This window comes from Nestor notabilis, unplaced genomic scaffold (genome assembly GCF_000696875.1).
Source record: "Nestor notabilis isolate BGI_N333 unplaced genomic scaffold, ASM69687v1 scaffold35504, whole genome shotgun sequence".
In the NCBI taxonomy this organism is placed as follows: domain Eukaryota; kingdom Metazoa; phylum Chordata; class Aves; order Psittaciformes; family Psittacidae; genus Nestor; species Nestor notabilis.
In genome coordinates, this window is record NW_009925760.1 from 25,824 (window position 1) to 39,096 (window position 13,273).

Sequence of the window (13,273 nt, forward strand, 5' to 3'; positions counted from 1 at the left end):
TCAGCTTTGGGAACCCTTGATTAATGCACGCTGGTTTGGAATTCTGGTGGTCTGTTAAGTATATGTGAGCTCTTATTTGTTCTGCCTGCAAACAAGATGCAAGCTTTAACCGTTATTTTTCTACCTATCAAAAGACAGCTTTGTTAAAATCCTTACTTCATAGATGAAGAGGTTTTCTCTATGTGCTGTGGTTTTCCCTTTATTGCGAGATGTGTTAATTTCAAACTAATACTCTTATCTTTGCAAAACAATCCACCAAGAGAAGATTTCTTGCACTGGAAGATTGCTTCAGTTCAGGCCAGCTAGATTAAGTGAAACTTGAACAGAATGAGTCCGTCTTGACTCCTCATAACCACTGATTTTCATCCTTCAATCACACTTTGAGGAAATAGGATTTCATCATATTCATGATTCACCACAGGCTATTTAGAACCCCATCTAATTGAGATAACTTTCTAGTACAATCAGACCTAGTACCAGATATACCAAGAATATTTTTTCTCTGATATTCTTATGGAAAAAAGTTACTCAATTGATCAATTTAATCAACCATTAAACACAACAGTTTTGTAACAGTTTTTACACAAATTTAGACCAACAAAGTTTTATCTACTGACCCCTCCCATCAGAAAAAAAAAAAAACAACAAATCCCCATAGTTCACTTTTTCCCACTGACTGAGCTGCTGTCATAAATACAACTGCACTGACTTCATACACTGGGAAGAAAGAGGTTATGAAAAACACTTCAGTCCCTTCATGATCTCTAGATTTCTCTGAGGACGTATAGATTCCCATGGTGAAAGACATGCTTCTCAGGACTTAAGAGTTTTGCAATTATTTATGATTATTTTCCCAAGCAGTCAAACATTTCAGAGATGAACTACTCAGAATCAAAACAGCTCAAAAAGCATTCTGAACATGAATACCCATGTCCTTTCAAATGGGAAAGCAGTAGCTTGGTTTTGTTTAAGGGATCCAAAAGTAAGCTTGACTAGGCTGTCAGTGCTGGGAGAAACAGACCTATTTTTATTCTTTACATGGTCACCTTCTATCCAAAATGAAGAATAAATCAAGCTGAGTAAGTGCTTACAAAACTAGCATAGTTCAGGATTGACCAACATCTCTTCCCCTCTTATTTGCTCAATTTGCTGTGCCCTACAACCTAATCACTTCTGTAGCTTTCCATGCAATGCAATCATCGAGGAGACACATCTCCATCTTGAAGGGAAAAGCAGCATGATATCTCATCATCACTTTTCACATCATTCTTTTCCCTCTAAGTTCACCTAAAGGTGAACAGAAGACAAGAAAACAATAATGAAAGGAAGATGTATGACAGTGCACATACTGTTCCTATGTTTGCCCCAAATCTAAGCACCTCTAATAGTAACTCAAAACCCAGGATATTGAAGAAGTCTATGGACCATCCACAATAATGAGTTTTATTTGAAGAAAGCATTAAAAACATCCAGAGTTTATTTTTTACCTGAACTGCTGCTGACACTTCTGCTTGTGTGCACATTTGATTAGTTGAAATAGCTGTAACACAATTTTCACAGAAGTTTAAAACATATAAACGTTTTATCTAAAAGGCTTAATTTACACTGTGACAAGAATACCTTTTAATCCTTGTCAGAGCAGCAGGATATTATCAATCCCCCCTCCCAAACACATGGGACAATAGTCTTATGGATATTACAGGCTCTCAGTATTGTCTCTAAGGAGCAGCTATCCAGCAAGTCACCTCAGCCTGCCTGGTATTGTTTTAGAGGGATTCTAAATACCAAAGACATCTCTGGAAGGAAGCAGGGGGAGAAAGGGTGCATTCTGAGGTGCTGTTCAAGATGTTGCAGGCTGGCATTTCTGTAGATGTTCTACCCCAGGAAATCAGTTCAATTACAATGAAAAACCCACGTGTGTAGAGAGGACAAACTGTGTATTACTCTTGATTAAAGGCTGATACTTACTTCCTTTAATCAGCAACTGCTATCAGAATTAAGAAAGAGCTGCTCAGATTGCTCACTTTGTCACTAAATTATTTATATGGCAGAGCCATGCTTGGTAAAAGCATGTAGTGCTTCTAGTGTTTTAAGGTATCTATTAAGTTACAGTAATTGGATTTTTAGAAAATGAAATGAATCCTCTCTTCTTTCTATGCTATTCCCTGAGAAGACTGTTGTAATAATAAAAGCGTGGGTTGGATGTATGAAAGTTCCGTTAGTGCACCTCATACTAGACTCTGACATACTAGACTTCTAATTTCAGCATTCCTAAAATAATGCAAGTCTACAGATACACATCTGGATAAGGTGAAAGCTTCATAACGCTTCAGTTAAAACACACACAAACATCTGGTACATCTGTAAGCATTTCAGAATTACGATTGAATTTTAGTGACATTGTAAAAAAGAAAAGCCAGCATTAACTGGTAATATTCTAGCTGTGTTTTGTACGTTCTGTACTACACCAGCATGCATGGATTCAACATTCAATTTCAGTACCTAAATTATTTGCAGTTGGCGAATTTTGGGTTTCCACAGGGACCAGTATGAGTCCATCAGAACTGATAAAACAAGAAATAGATGAAACTTGTTTGGAGATATACAAGAATGAATTATTTAAAAAAACAACCAAACAAAACCATTCAAAACAGCTACACAAATATATCAACCATTAAAAACTGAATTCATTGATTATAGCTACACAAATATAGCAACCATTAAAAACTGAATTCATTGATTATTCCAATTAAAATAACAAAATAATGTCACAGTAAACAAACTTTACTAAACCACATAATAAGTTATGGCACTCAAAAAAAATCCATTCAATTTACTATCTTGTGCATTGCTACATTTTACTGGTTAAGAACAGACTATGCTATGCAGGAGAAACGTTCATATTCTAAACATCTTTCATACAAATAAACCCTGTTTGCTTCCATCGTAGTAGACCAACAAAGTTACTCTGTTTGCTTGGTGAAAACAAGAGCACACAGTAATTGTACTACATTTCTGTGCTCTCTAAAATGTAACCAACTACTCACATTACCCAAACCCCAGAAATCTCATGCTCTTGGACTGCATAGCATATGTCATTCCTGAGGTACCTTTTGAGATCTACTGAGGTACATTATCTCAGATCCAGGGTCACTTAATGCTCAAAAATATCAACAGATGGCATTAGGCATACTGAAGTGTCTGCTTGCTGATAGGTCAATTTTGTAGTGCACATGGTAAATTAATTCCGGCAGACTTCATATATGTATTAAAAACTAAGCTACTCCAGTTGACTTGATGTGTAAAACATCAGTCTAAGATTACAAAGACTAGAAACATATGAAGCATAATTACGCTCAGAGAAAAAGATAACATCAGCTAAGGGGACATCTGTTTGACGCTGGCACTGCCCATATGCTTGTCAAGGCTTTCCTGATGCCAGCCATCAGGATATTGTGTAAGAGAGGAAATACTGAGTATCCAGGATGCATGAGATCTACTGCATCTGTTTTGATGAAAAAGAACAGCAATTTAACACAATAGCCTCAGTGTAGAAGATTCTCCAAAAGAAACAAGGGAATCCTGGCCACATTCTGTGATAGCTGCAACTACACAAATGCTGTATCTTAATTTCTCTCCTCTGGGCAGCCTGTTGTTGATCAGTGGTAATGGGTAAGAAACTTATAATCAAACTAATTGAGCTGGGTCAAATTGGAACTTACTCATATTCAGTTATAAACCAACAAACTTTCTTTGCTGATTTCATTTTTGCTATAAGCAAAGATTCAGATATTCAGAAAGTAAAAAACAAATTAATACACTTTACTGAAAAACACTGCTGACTGCTACCTCCCAGAACAGGCTAAGAAACCTCATGCATGCTTTGAGCAACTTAAATTTGACTTCACAATGAAACCCAAAGGGCAAAGATACAAACTTGGTGTCAGCGATGCAAATGCCAGCCATGTGTGGTCCTGTGCTAAAAGGAATCTCATCCAGTCCCTGGACATATAGGCCATACTGTCATGTTTTTCCAGTTCCATATTACTCAGTTGCACATTCATAAATCATTGCTTTTTGCAAATAGCAGAGAAATGGCAGGTTACATGCAGCAACACACACAATCCCTTCTATTCATGAATCCTAAATATGAATACTAAACCTCTTTCTTGCACACTTATCAGTCATGAGCAAGACCTCTGCACAGGCCATAGTGACTGCAAACACGCAGAAAAACTTGAAACTACCATGAGAAGGAACAACTGAATTAAGAATTGCAGATGGATTGCAATCCTAAATAAGATTCCACACTATTCCAGTTACACAGAATGGATTTATTGACATTAAATAAAGCAACAAAACAACATCATGTAGCAGACAAGTGGCTTCTACCCAAGCTTGAAAGCCAGATTCCAACTAAACAAGGATTCCTGCAACTTGAAAAGTATTTTTTTCAGTACCCACTCTGCTTGTGCACTACAAAAAATTAGAAGTTACATTTCCGATTTGGAACAACAAGTATTTGATAAATTGTAGGAAAATCCAGACACAGAAAAATCTGAGTAGAACTGATTTCTGTTTGCTTACAAAATTGCCTCATGAAACAAGTTCTGTGATAACCTGTCTCTCATTTTTTACAATATTAATAACATCTTTGTTTTACATCATCTTGCACCTATTTACTTGCAGGATCGGAACAGCAGTAACTGAGGGTCTGAGCAAATCTCTCAGCACTACAGAATAAGTGGAAAATATAAAAAAAACAAGGCAGTACATAAAGTATCTGTTTAAGCAAATAAAAATAGTCTATGCACAATACATAACATTTCTGTTATAAACCAAAGTATTTTGAGTTTGTCTATAGAGAAGCCAAAGTAAGTTGTCATTCAGTAAGAAACTGGCGCACTATCGGACCCTGAAGCACTTAAAGAACTGATCATCTAGCCTCAGCTGCAATGGATAGGCTGGAGAGATCAGCAACAGCACTGGACACCTAACAACAACTGTGTTGAAATCTAACTATTAGGATTTAACTGCTAATAAAGAAGTTGAGAGAAAGAGTGAATTTTCTCATAAATGCTTTAAAGCAATATAAGGACATTAACTACATTTTACTATTCAGCTTTAGATACATACCTTGTATATTCTGAAAGGTGTGTTGAAGGAAAGCCAGTGTAAGGTGATAGCGAAAGTGTATTTGTCGGTATATTTATAATATTAGGACAGAAAGCAGAGGGCCCAAGCTGGTTTACTACTGCATTTGGATAGTATGGACTTGGAAGCATTGTCTGACAAAGGAGGAAACAAGCATTTTGTTATCATAAAACCCTCACGATAAATCTGGTCGTATTTGCAAGAAGTGCTAAAGTAACTGAGGTGTACTTAAACACAACAACAGAAGAAAAACACAGCAACACCAAAGCAGCTTTTATTTTTCCCTTGAATCTTAACTTGTTTTTAAAAACCCCAAACACTTATTTAAATTTTGAGGCTTGTAAGCACCTTCCTTACCCTTATCCTGTTTTATGCTTTGTTTAAAATTTCTGGGAAAAGGCCAAGAAAATATGAAACTGATTTTGTAAAACATGTGAAAGCTTCTAACAAAAAGACAAGATTTGTGTTTGTCACATGCAATTCTTTTATACTTTTAGATGTGAGAAAACAGAAAGATTTAGACTCCAAAGACTCTAAACAAGCATATTTCTGTAAAAAGAGATTCTTTCATGAAATATACAGTCATCATGAAACTGGAGGCTGACAGTTCACAGAGCTCCTTCTCCCGTAAGATAAGCTATAATAACTTCAGCACAATAAAATACAATCATGCTAAGGACATGAGAAACATGAGAAATTCCTGTTCTTCATAAGAATCAAATGTTCCACAAAAACAAACAAACAAACAAAAAAAACAAAAAAAAAGATGTTTTTTAATCTTATCTTTCTAGTGCTAATGTATTAGTACCTCCCATGAAAAATGGTCGTGTATTAATAGCTATGTTACATTTACTCCATCATATTTTCAAATTCAGTGCCTGAGGAAGTGGTTTTCAACTCGCAGTTCATGGCCCCTATGCAACTGGTGGCCTATAGCTGAACGGCTGAGATAAGGTAACTCAAAGAGGCAAGAGTGCTTTAAGAACCTTTAACTTGTAATAGAGAGGGCTGACTATTCACTACAAAAATTCCAATGGCTCTCCAATAGGACACCATCAAAGCAAAAGTCAACACATGTAGTGTCTACACCCTGCGTTGAGTTGGTTTAATCATGTTGACTGGAAAGAACTATGTTGTAGTCTAAAATGGAAAACAAATTCTCAAAAGATCAACCAATTCAAGAGCTCCACATGGAATTTTTTTTTTTTTTCTTTTTTTTCTGTTCTGGTGGTAAGCAACAGCAACATCCATAGTCATCTGTCAGTTTACAATGGGGCATTAATGCCTGTATCAGCATCTGCATCCTACCTGGTGAACAGCCATTTTTGAGAACATGTCCTCCTGAAAAGCTTCCACATCTTTAATCCGTCTCTCAATTTTGGATAGTTTCTTCTGCAACAGAAAAGCAGCATAGCATGGCTTAAGAAACACTTAAAATTTCACCTTAAATAAGGAAGCTAGATATCATTATCATATGAAGAGCAGACAGTGAAACAACTGCAATGAACAAATGCTTAAAATAGAACTATTACTAACTTACCTTTCTAACACACAAGATAAAATGATTGCATACTTTTGGGGTCCTTCTCAGGGAGTATACCAGGTCCTATAATAGTCTTACGTGGTACACATACAAAATATTCACACAGCTATGCAAAGACACTTACTAGGAATGATTTGGCTGTTTCTTCATGGGTTTTTTTGCATTGGACTTGTTCAACTCTTCTGTTTAAACTTTCTAGTTTTTGATTAAAGAAGTAATTTAAAATATCCATCCGCTCACCAATCACAAGATTAATCTATAATAAAGAAAAGCCATGTTTCAAATCTAAAAGTCTATAAACATTGAAACAACTATACAAAACCAGTACTGAATTTAGAATCTAACTAACTAAGGTTCAGGAGAGTGAGGTCATTGCTTTCTATTGTTTATAGGGCATTTCTGGCAGGTACAAGACATACCTTGTCACTCTTCATTGGACTTAACTCACTTTACATAAAGGTGTCAAAACACACTGACCTTCTAAACTTGAGAGGTAAAATCAGGATGGTATATTCATCACCACCACTGCACTGGAATAGCTTTAAACAGTTTTTAAAATGTGCATGATTTGTCTATGCACAAAATCTAGGATTTTACTTTCTACAGGACTGATGATCAAAAATTGTTGAAAGGCAAGATCTCCGCTTCCAAGCAGAGAGTACTTAGGAGCAAGTGCAGCCTGTTATACTGAGTAATAAAATATTCTTAATGACTATACAAAAATGAATATTTACATTTTAATACATTATAAATAATATGAATTATTTCTATTAAAAATATTTGTTGATCTGACACATCAGGATAGGTCTCCTTGATACCAACTACAATGAAAAAATGTTTTAATAAACAGGACTGAGAGTATCCTAATGTCAAGAAAATAAAGATCTTGTAATCAAGTAATGTATTTCCTAGGGGTAAAAAAAAGTTTCCATTAAAAAACATATGAATTCCTGATCATTCTTCTCTATATGAAGTACTTGTTTTCTGCCTCTGTGATAAAAAAGAAATTGCTAAAGTTATTCTTTTCATTCAATGATTTTACTGAATGGCTTCTTCTTTCTTGCAACAATACAATAGTTCTCTCTTCTTTACAAAAAGCAAAAGAACAAAGAAAGTATTTAGCTTCTTTAATTCTCTTAATTAAAATATTTACTTCCTATTATACATAATAATTGCTAAAATGTTGAGGCTTTTAAAATACTCTTAATGCCTTGAACAAAGTATTGTCTTGGTCCCAGTTTGAAAGAGAAATAAATCTGTCTCCAAGGCAGATATTGATGAATAGATATTGATGTGCTAAATATCACAGGTACTTATGCTGGGGACACTCACAGGACCAGATTTTTCTGGTCATGCACTGCAGCCATAAGTTGAGAACTAACTATTGCTTTCCAATACAGCTGTTCCTTCTCACTCTTTTCCCTCCTTCACATATCCTTCTCCATTTGCCAGTCTTTCCAATTCCAATGCAGACAGGAGGAGCTTTGTACTAGCAGAAATTGCTGTCAAATGGAGGACTAAGTAACATTTAAACCCCCCTTTCGCAAGGACTTCTGGCATCCAGTGCTCCAGTGGCATATAGCAGTCATAATGATGCTCTAAGCAGTGTAACATGGTTGCAGCTGATTAGTGTTTAAGTGTTCATCCTTTGACTTCTTCCTTTAATTGAAGCTGCATAAAGAGTTGAGAGTTCTCCAATCCATCATGGACACTATGGTCCTTATTCTAGGTCTCAAACAGTAGCAGCTGATAAAGAAACATTCCCTTAACATGGAAAGGAACTAAAGGAGAATTTTCAGATATTCCTCACAAATGGAAAAGGAAATCGTTATCCCTCTGAGTAACTCCTCCTGTTTCTATCTTCTGGAAGGAGCAGTCTGACACACTTCCAAAAAGTTACAGTCAGATTCAACTCACAAAGCAAATGTTAATTTACCTAAACTATACAAGAAGTGAGTGCATTCATACGTAAATTTTGTCTTATATAGCAATCAAAATATTTAAAATTTTGGGTAAGTAGAGAATTCAAACTTATTTCAGTATTTTCTCCTCTCCAAACACCCATTTATAGTCTCCCTAAAAAGATGCAGTTACCAACATCATTAATCTAAATCATCGGTTCTCCTCACAAATATACCTTAAGTTATAAACAGGGTGATACCATCTGTCTTAAAACACATATAAATCAACAATTCAAACATTCAAATCACTGCACATTACCTTTCCCAAAAGACTTTCTTCATTTTTTGACACTGTACAAATACTCTTTTGCCTGATTTCATCAGCAATCTTAATGCATTTGCACTGGGTATTTTCTTCAATTACTGAGTTTACTCTCTTCCTTTCAGTCATCCCTGAGGAACAAAAAAAGCCACCCTTAACCTTTCAAACTTCTGGCTACATTACAATATAATTAATTACAGCTGAGGGCAATGGAGGGAGGAATTGTATCATTCACATTAGTGATGTGCTTCCTTAAATATACTGCACCAGTTTGATCTTGAGAGTTGGGATGCAGTATTTTGTGCAAAAAAAAACAAACCCAAAAAACCCAACCAAACAAGCAGAAATCAAAAACTCAGGCATCAAGCAGGGAGAGAGAAGAGTGGCACAGAAACAAGATCAAGTTGCTGCTATGAATTTTCTTACTACTAAACTTTGTTAGAGTTTTTTATTGAGACCTACTTTACCCTCCTCCTTTTTTTCCAGTGATGACATGCTCTCTACCTTGAGTCAAGCGAATAAAAGACAATGTTTTTTTCTGCTGAAATACCACTGAGATATGCCTGAAGGCTTTCCCTAGCCTATTCTGGGCCACCGCCTCTCATCTTTCTTTCACCAAAGAGCATTTTGAAAGCCCCTTCCTGAGATTAGGGATTCTTTCTGCTTTATAAGATGAGAAGATGGCCTGAGAGACATGTCAGAACCATCATCATTTTAGATACACTCTCACTACCAGCAAATAAAATGCCTCTCCTCCTTGCCCTCTTTGTATTAAAATGAAAAATGACGGAGGAAATTATTCTTTAGGGGATGTGATGAGGTAGTAAGAAGGATCTTGCACCTCTAACTTAAAGATTCTACTTACCTTGCCAAAAAGAACAGTATTCCTGACTCGCTAATTGATTGTGATGCTATACAAATTTAACAAGTATTTCATGACTGTACAACAGGTGTTTTGCACTACAACCAAGGAGAACAGGGTATTTCTGTTTTCCTCCACTAATAATCACTCAAGCATCAGCACCAGCAGTAGATGCAGTTATTGAAATAACTGGTAGGGCTGGGACTAACTCCCCACTCCTGGACGATATAAAATCCAATATGCTGAGTAAGAATAGGCTAGTAAGGACACTGGCATCCAAGAAAGGCTGTATTTCTACTCATTTAAAAATGTAACTGGGCTACCAATACCATGTGAAAGTTAAAGCAATTATTAAGAATATCTTCATTCTCTAGGCAAGCAGTGGTTTGAAAACACTTTTTTTCCCACTCCAAAAAGATCAAGAAAACCTTCCTGTTCTATCTCTAAGAGCTAGGCTTGTAAGACTGCCTTATACACTGGTACTTACTTTTCATTGTCATTTATTTTAGTCAGTTTGCAGAAAAATGTTTTTGTCTAGACAAGACAGGAAAAAGTTTCTCTACTTGTAACCCCGAACAAGAAAAAGGAACACTCTTCCTCCTAACTGTAAGCATCCAGGAACTTCAGAATTAAGGATGCTTCCACACATTCTACAAGTATACCATTATTTCAGCTACTTATTTTCTCAATCCTGGAACAACAAGTCCCCTGCTAAGCTACGTGGTTCATAGCTAAGCATAAATCATGGTTAATTTTTAAGCATTTACCCTAGTTAGGAACTAGAGATGTGCATAAGCCAGAACATCTGCAGGAATCAATTTTAACAAAACCTCTTTTTTTTCTCTTTTTTTCAGGGGGAGGGAAATGAATGGAGGAGTATTTAGGCATTTTGGTCTTCACCACCTGCCTTTCCTTCCTCTTTCCTCCAATATTTGCCTTTCATCCTCATGGTGAATGAAATAACTCTCCACTGATAATTTCTTAATAATATGCATTTTAATGCCATCGTTCACAACAATGTTTTCAGGGGCTTTTTAAGGGTCAGTTTTATGCAGACAAAAATAAGGAACTAGCATTAATTACAAATTTAAAGTTACTATCAAAGCTTTTCTTAAAGCTATTAAGCTTTTTGAAAGAAGCCAAGGTCATCACCGGCATCTTTGAAAAGAGGTGTTTTGCTTAGAGCTATTCCCTTATGCATAAAAAAGTATTACTGAAACAAAAATTGGAAACAAAGTTTACAGCCAGTTGTAATACAAAACAAAAGCAAAGTTGAGAAAAATGCTTTGGTTTTGCCTCAAACTGCCAAACTAAGCTGTAACCACCTCATGCAGTAGTCTATTGTTTCAGATTTGGTTTTAACAATTCAAGATATGAAATAGCTGTTAAGCCCTCTTAGGGTTAATGCTCTATCACAGATATAAATAAATGTACCAATTCAATACAGCCCTTATAACTTCAAGCCCCAAATCCGACAACTCCTTCTGCCTAGGGAACCCTAAACCTGACTTGCTAAGTTAGTTGCTGATGCTTGAACACAATTTATCCTGACCTGTGAAATCAGAATAAGTCAAGATATTACATGATGTTAGGTAAAATTATTATTAACAAAATGTTACAAATATTTCCATAGCAAAGGTTAGTTAAGGGAATGAATTTAAAATAATAAAATACAGTAATTTGTTCAGTACAGAAAGTGTCTCCTTAAAGGGCATATTTTTAGAAAAGCAGACTTTCTAATCTCATATTTCTCTGGAGGGTGGGGGGTGGAAAACAACACGAAAGATAATCATTCTGGAAATAGTTTATAACTGTATTTTTCTTGACTTATTCTTAGACTCGCACATTGTATCCAGCAGCATAATTACATCATTTGCCAAAATATCTGAACTCTCACTTCCACCCAACACTTTAACATCCTCCCTCCCTCCTTCTGTATCTTGTAGTCTTTATGGGAGCAACTAAGCCAGCAAAGCTTTCCTCAGCCTTGAGCAAAACTACACTTCAACTGGTGCTGCTGGTTGTGTGTTTATGTCGTTACATCGTTTATGAAATATAAATTTTAAACATCCGGCATTTAAAAGTTGTATTAATCTGAAATTTTGTTGCAAATTATCTCAGTCTCAGGATTTTGACACTCTTGTTGAGTAATATTTGGATCAACATTTACACCAAAAGAACATTCTGTGTTAGCCACTGTTCTGTTGGTCATAACACTGGTGGTATTTTTCAGTTAGCACTGGAAGCACATTTGATTCAGAAAACATTTTTCTTTTAACAATATCCTTATACTTTTGCAGATTATATCTAAGGTACCTGGCTGAAGAGAACGATCTTTAGTTTGCAAGCCATATAAAGTCTCCTCCTCTACTGAAGTATTCTTTACTGTATTCAGCTTTTCTATTTGCTTTTGATTGCTTAGAGCCATGGATTTTTTTGCTCTAAAACGTTTATGCAAATACTCCATCTTCAAAGCCCTACAACAAAGAACTGGATTTTAAAACCAAATACATGGAGTAACAGTATCTGAAGTCTTTACTTTTTATGGTTTTGAAAATGCACAGTATCTTAAAAAACATTTGCTATGGCAGTTTAGTAAATCCTATTTTAAATACGTCTTCCTGTTTCAGAGCAGGAAAACACTGTCATCAAGTTGTCATCCCTAACAAAGTAAGTGTGTTCCCCTCATTAGACCTAAGCCAAATGCAATGAGTGCCCAATGCTGGTTTTCCAGACTTCTCAGTCATACTCAGGTCAGCATAGAACACTCACTAGTTGTGCAGGAAAACCTTTGTTTTTCATACCAAAGATAGGTACATGATTGATAGAAACATACAGCTCTGTTGGTTCCACTGGTTCCATTTAACTTCAGCTAGTTAAAAATACTCTTAACAGGGTTTATCTCTGATCTCACTTCAGAGGTAAGATGGCACCTGATTCTCATCTTCTGAAGCCCCTATACCTGTGGTCCAGCTAGATTCAATCCTATTTTTCACATGATTCAAGACACAATAACTGAGAAGTTTGGGAGACAAAGATAAGCATTCAGAGCTGCTTGGTGTTCACTGAGTCACCTTCTCATTACCCACCCCACAGTATAATAAACGATACCTGTGTTATCCCTGGTAAGCATTTGTCAAAAGTCTCAACACCAGCTGAAATTCCACAACCACCCTAACACACGTTTCAGTCTTCAAAAGTAACTGGCAACTTAAGACTGCTACTTCTTGTCCTATCCTCCAGGACCATTAGGTCATTCCCTCTGTCTGCAAAGAAGCCCCCTTATATAATTGTAGATTAATGTTTCATCCAGTCTTCCATTTTCCAATTTATTTGGTATTTTCTGGTAGATCATATTTTCCAGACACTTCTAAATAGTCTGATTTTTCTCTTCTGGATGTGTGCCACTTGCAGCACATCCTCTTGAAATGGAGTGTACACAGTGTGAAAGGTATCATCTTAGCACACTGAAAAAAAATTCAAGAATTTCC